At 35.1% G+C, this 6,954-nt stretch overlaps 1 long non-coding RNA gene across 1 annotated transcript in view; it reads right to left on the bottom strand.

The window, feature by feature from the left end:
* The window catches only part of LOC107706854 (uncharacterized), a 15,226-nt gene extending 8,357 nt beyond the window's left edge, over positions 1 to 6,869 (bottom strand). The window contains exons 1-4 of the long non-coding RNA XR_001636189.1: positions 6,761 to 6,869; positions 6,175 to 6,227; positions 4,933 to 5,235; positions 4,484 to 4,730 (exon numbers count right to left, since the gene is read on the bottom strand). This is a non-coding gene — a long non-coding RNA (uncharacterized LOC107706854). The remainder of the gene's footprint in view (positions 1 to 4,483; positions 4,731 to 4,932; positions 5,236 to 6,174; positions 6,228 to 6,760) is intronic.
* Between the last annotated feature and the right edge of the window lie 85 nt (positions 6,870 to 6,954).

Below are 6,954 nucleotides of genomic sequence, written 5' to 3'. Positions count from 1 at the left end.
CCCTTGCCTCTCAGCCCATTCCACCGAATAATCATTGTGTTTAAACATTCACACAGAAACTGCATAGCTAGATATTTCAAAAGTGCATCTGAAGAGAGAAATGGAGGAGTATATGTGACTATTGGGTGTTACATTTTCTTATTAAAAAAGCTGATGATAGTGAAACGGTAACACATTTGTTAACATTACTGAATGTGTTAACTAACTTGAACAATACATTTGTAACAGTATTTATTATTTTCGTTAATGTTAGTAATGGAAAATTAACCTTATTTTAAATTGTTTCCAGTGAAACTATAAAAATATAGGTGCTGCCTAAGTCACTTTATAAATTAAACACAATTAAACATCAAGAATAATTACATCTAGTATTCCTCCACCATTCGCTGTAGATGGCAGCAATGTTCTACTAACCCATTCTAATGTTATCACCATGAATTGAACTGAGAAACGTACATCTTTAAAGTGAATTTTACATTCATTTTACTAGTTTAATAAGCCGTCATATACAAATATTATTAAATTAGCCAATTTAAATTAAAAATACCATAAATCCCCAAATACTACACAACTATAGCGTAAAAATATTAAAACGTGTTGTCATATTACACAAAAAATGACACTTATGTTACAAAATCTTGGATCTCTGGAACTCCAGACATTGTTATTACCCTATTTTAAACTTTTAGACTATAGGCTTTCTAGACTAGGCCAACATAAATTTTGTTCACAAACTTGTACCTCATCTAGAGCCCTTAAATGCATAGGCTACCTCATGTCTTTAGCGAACCGGGAGATCATTCACTACCTTCTCCCTCCTTCATTTTTTAAAGTTAGACATCAACTTTCTTAGGCTATTCCTCAATATATGCATTATAAACAATATAACAAGAAAAAAAAATAATACCTGTTTTCTTTCTTTCTTTTTTTTTTTGTTGTAAAAAAATGTATAGGGTCACTAGAAGTATGTATATTTACATATCTGATGACTCAATAAGTGCAGTGCATCTTTATTCCTTGAGGTGGCACTGTTTGATACACAATGACGACGTGATGTTTCACTCATAATTACCGCAGGCATAAAACAAAAGATTATCATAAGCAAAAATTGAACTGGTTTGAATGGCTTGACTGCAGAGCAATTAGGTACGCAGTTAAATATAAATGTCACTGTTGTTTGATGGTGGATGTGGTGAATAAGCTGCCAGTGATCAAAATATTGATTTTGAAGTAACTGAAAATGATAGTTTTGAGAATATGAGGCAGATGCTGGATGTACTGGGGAAGTGCGCTCTGACGATGACAGCGATGGTAAAAACATCTGCTCAAATTGAACCCTTCCAAGTTTAAAAAGGTAACGAAAAATGCTTTATTTTATTCTTCTGTAATTGTTCGTAAAATATCAAGAGTTTTTTTTTTGTTGTTGTTATTGCAGCAGTTAGGCCTAGAGATTCGGCCGTGCTGGATTGGTATGGGCCTCTAAAGACACGATGAAGCCTAATAATGATTGCCGAAACATTCATGCATTTAAGGGCTAGTTTATTTATATGATCATCATCATTCATTACATCACATTACTGGTGTGTCCCAAATCGCATACTTATGCTTTATTCTATGACGTTTTGTAGTATAAATAGTGTTAGTAGTGCGTTCACACTGAAAATTCCAAAAATAAAAAGTGCACTTTAAATACCCAGATGATGCACTTAAATAACCGAAAAAATGAAGTGTGGAATGTTGGACACTTCATGCACTCAATTGTCGCAGCTTTAATTACGTACCGAAGGGGGAGGGGCTATCAGACTCTGATTATGAATGACAAAATAACCTTATATAATTCATACTATACATGGTTGAGTACATAATGCAGGTACATAGTGTATGAGTGCATAGTGTATAGTGCATAATTTGGGATGCAGCTTATGTCTTTGTACCGTTTTTCTTCTCTTATTTTTTTTCTTCCCTGGGTACCAGAGGGCTTCTGTCTTTTTGACATAGTGATAATTTATTAGTGAACATCTATCACAATCAGGTAACTGATGTATGTGGAAGTGCGGCTGCGCGGGGGAAGATTGATCATGCGTCGAACCAAGGAGAGCAATAAAATAGTTATGTTTCTGTGGGACGATAGATTTTTTTTGTGATATTTTAAATTTATAGTATTGTAGTAGTATTGGTAACAAAAAAAAAAAAAAACTTCACTCATTTCACCAACCCTAGCATTTGCCTATTCCGCCTATGCCATAGCCGGCCCTGGTGCACGCCACTGAATGATACGTTCATTTTAAACATGTTTACTTGTTTCCTTGGCAGGTTTAGTTTTACACAGAGCAAAACAAAACTTTAATAACACAAAATTAAATGAATCAATCTCATGCATGTCTTTTTGTCATGCGTCAAACGTTTAAAGGGGTCATATGATGTTGCTTTAAAAGAACATTATTTTGTGTATTTGGTGTAATGAAATGTGTTAATGCGGTTTAAGGTTAAAAAAACACATTATTTTCCACATACTGTACATTATTGTTTCTCCTCTATGCCCTGCCTTTCTGAAACGCGTAGATTTTTACAAAGCTCATCGGTCTGAAAAGCGAGGTGTGCTCTGATTGGCCAGCTATCCAGTGCCTTGTGATTGGCCGAATACCTCAAGCGTGTGACGTAAATGTTACGCCCCTACCATACTGTGATGCCCTGTCCGGCCGGAGCGATGATTCAAAAACATGAAAACCCATTATAAATGAGGCATTCGTTGCATCCAGTGGGGATGTAATTATGGATTATAATGACTTATAATGTATTTTTACGCATTGCGTTGCATCGCGCTGCGTAAACATAAAACCATGTCTGCATTTGTGATCGGAGAAATGACAAACAACAAGCACTACTCTACACTGCCCAAAAACTCGCTTTAAATATATAAAATATAATTTACAGATCTTCTTTATGCACCAAGAGCTTGTAACACTCTAAAGAGAAAGGAAAAATTGAAATCGCATCATATGACCCCTTTAACAGGTAAGCTAATTATGACCCAAAGGGCGTTCGATGGCTAAAACGAACACACGTATATCACTTCCAGAGAGGGAATGTTTCCTCACTAATGTTAAGAGGGGTGTGACTGGTTATCCCTTTGTCTCTAGGCACAGACTGATCTCTCTAAAGTTTAGTATAATTTTGCATGATTTCCGGTGACATGATTTTGTGAATTAGGCTATGTAGGCTATTTAATAATTTACATATGAATAATTAACATTAACTGACGTTTTTGAAAGAACGCCTGTTACTGTGACAGTAACATTCACTGAATGAGATATTTAATGAAATCACAGCCTTTTAAAGTTTAATCATCACATTAAGCCATATCACAATTCTTGACTTTCCATTCATCAAATTTAAGACCTCTTGAAATCATAATTAAGTACTTTCTTGTACCATTTAAGACTTTTAATGGCCTTAAATTTAATGCAACTAAATTTAAGACTTTTTAAGGACTCGCTGATACCCTGATTTTTAATTCTTACAAAAATTAAATTTTTAATTTAATTTAATTTGTTTAGCTTTTCTCAATACACATTCTTTCAAAGCAGACTGACAAAGAATAACACAAATGCTCTATTAAACAGACAAAAGCAACAGTGGAAAGGAGAAAATCTCCAGTAGATGATGAAGACACTATAAGAAGCTTAAGAATCTTGCAAAGGCCATATTAAATATACATAGTAATATGTAAAAATAAAATAATACAAAATATACATGCATGCACAGGCTTCATTCTCAGTTTGGCATAGATATGCATGATAACATTTTTTTTTTACTGTGAATACTTTCTTTTTTCTTTTCAAACAATAGTTGATGAATTCAAAAGTAACAATAATAACTAGTTGATGATTTATGATTGGTAATCCTTCAGTTACCAGTCTATAGGTCACTTTAACTGTGAGTGCTGGTGTACGGCTGCAGTGCAAATGCTCATATGTTTTGTAAATTACACATAAACTGCAGAAATATGTTGACAGAATCCTGTTGCTTCTGAAAGCATAAGTAACCGGTGGCTTCACTGGGTTCAGGGCCCCATACAATTTGGGTCCCTTAGTATGACACTCTCTTCTTCAGAAATTGCTTCTTGATGACAGGAAGCATAATCAAAGCCAGAACCAGCAGAACTATAGTCAATCCAACAATCATAATCCAAAACCAAACAGCTAGAAGGGGAAGGTGGGAAGAGAACACATTTTAATGTTTGTTTTTTCTTTTTAAACTTGACTGTTTAAAGATTTTGTGAAGCTCTCAATGCCTCTTGATTTACTTACAGTGTTGTCTTGTGTTATCAGTTTTGTCATCATCGGTATCTGATTCTGTAGAGGATATCAAAAGGTTAATCACAGTTTAGCATATATTTGCTGTTCAAATCGTGATGAATAAACCTCAGCTGTCCACTTATTATACAAATAATATTTCCACATATCCACTGATCTTCTCTCACCTGTGACTGTCACTGTGATCAAGATTTCTCCTTCATAGTCCAGAACTCTGTATGTTCCTGCATCATTGGCTGTAAACTCTTTAATGCTCAGAGTCCCATCAGTGTCGGTCAGTTGATCGCTCTGAGCTCCGTTGCTTCTGCTCCAAACCTCCCTCCAACTTGTTTTGTTTCTGGTCCAGTGCACAACTTGTTTAGCATTAGAAAGAACATCTAACGTGCTCCTCGCCTGTTTTCACAGAAACCTCATCTGAGGAGAAACAGCATAAGCATATATGTAAGACCGGGGGAACAAATGTAATCATTTATCAGTGGATAAAATCAGCCAATATTCAGATTAATCTGAATATTAGTGTCCCGTTCAGAGTCTCTGCTGGTTACATGGTTATCACACAATTATTAAAGGAAATCCAGAAAGCAGATGCTGGTAGTTTGACCAGTTTTGACTTTACCATGAATATGAAGTTGGTACGTCCTGATTTGTCGCCTCAGCTTTGTCTGATCATTATTGTAATAGACATGCAAAAAGTACGTCCCAGCATCACTGAAGCTCAGATCCTTGAAGACGACGTCACAGTTTCCGTGTTTAAATACTCGTCCACTACATTCTTCAGTCTGACAGACAGGGATGTTTTCTGACCCATTGTTTAAACTAATATCAGAAATCTTTTTGGTCTCAAATTGACATGGCAGTGTGACGTTGTCTCTCTTTTTTCCTGACACAGATATAGTGCTGGTTCCTACAGGCGGGGCTCCTGCAAACACAGATTCATTCAATACAACGTATCAATACTAAAAAATACATGTGGTGTCTGTGTTTATTCTCTGTAATCAGTGGCATCATAAAATATTCTAGGAGAGTTATTTTAATTTAGTCAATTGTATTTACTTTTGCTAAAGACGTTTCACTGTCCAAGCGTCTTCAGCAATTGTGAACTGATGGAGTTTCTTCAATATTTAACATCAGAAATGCCTGTAAAGTTTAAGGTTGTTGGTTCGAGCCATGCATGGGCTATTTCTCATGAAAATGAAATTATGCAATATGCAGAAACATTACAGTATGAACATGTGTCTAATGTGTCCCTGCTGATTATTTCCACTTTCATGAGTTCAGAACTGTTCATCTTATGAGTCAGTTTTGTGTCTTATTGGTCTTTCAGAGTTCACAAACAGGCCTCATTCATGACAAAACAAAGCTAAAGCAGATGCGTCAGTGCAGCTGAAGTGAATTCATCAACATCCCAGACCAAATTTCTCATGAAAATGAAATTATGCAATATGCAGAAACATTACAGTATGAACATGTGTCTAATGTGTCCCTGCTGATTATTTCCACTTTCATGAGTTCAGAACTGTTCATCTTATGAGTCAGTTTTGTGTCTTATTGGTCTTTCAGAGTTCACAAACAGGCCTCATTCATGACAAAACAAAGCTAAAGCTAAAGCAGATGCGTCAGTGCAGCTGAAGTGAATTCATCAACATCCCAGACCAAACCATATTTATTAATAGATTAATTAATAACTGCATAGATAAGTCAGTGTTGTCATAGTGTGTGATGATTTAATATGCTGAGAAAACTCTACCATCAATCCATTAATATCAACAAAATATCTTAACTAACCAGAAGAGAAACAATTGACTAGAATAACTCGTTTTAGAAGTTTACACAATTTATGAACAAAAATGACACTGACCGCTCTGATAGATGAAGCAAAACAGCAGCAGAAGAAGATTGAAGCATCTGAACCTGATGAGAATACAGACAGCTGTTATGAGACAGATACAGACACACATCACACAGAGTTTAATACAGCGATAAAATACTTCTCTGAGTGATAAAATACTACATAACTGACCACAGTCAAAACATCCAGTTTCAATTTTATTTAGGGATTTATCACATGTGGGTCTTATAAGAAACATCAAACTATAATCTGAATCTTTGGTTTTATGTATTTTATAGATGTTCAGTGTAATCATCCAACTCAACATGATCCGTCAAACCCAAATGTTTAATGGACACAAACAGTCAGAGAAATTCAGTAACCTGCTACCAAGAAATCATTTGATTACAAAGAGTAAACAGTGTAGAACAATTGAATAATTACATTAATAATTCCACCGATAAAACCATCAACATCATCTTTGTTCATCAGCATAATGATAAACATGTTAGCATCATTAGCAGGTTAACAGGGAAACCTTTTCCTCAAACAAACAACACTACTGCTACAATAACACAAAACACACAAATCTTTATTTAAAAGAATAAAAACTTACATTGTAAAAGTTCTGCATGAGTTTTACGTTCTGGTTGTCTGAATTTCATAAACCACTGCACATTTAGCGAGAATTAAGTAAAAACAAAACCGAAAGTATCATTCCCACAGTTGAGAGCTTTTAGTTTTTCAGAGATAAAATGGTTGGAGTCTCAAGGATGATTATGATTGGTCTTTATTGCCCTCTGCTGGTTA

The sequence above is a fragment of the Sinocyclocheilus rhinocerous genome, unplaced genomic scaffold (genome assembly GCF_001515625.1).
Source record: "Sinocyclocheilus rhinocerous isolate Xijiao unplaced genomic scaffold, SAMN03320098_v1.1 scaffold4340, whole genome shotgun sequence".
Taxonomy (NCBI): domain Eukaryota; kingdom Metazoa; phylum Chordata; class Actinopteri; order Cypriniformes; family Cyprinidae; genus Sinocyclocheilus; species Sinocyclocheilus rhinocerous.
Note: the sequence above shows the minus strand (reverse complement) of the source record. Positions and strands in the feature narration are given on the sequence as shown.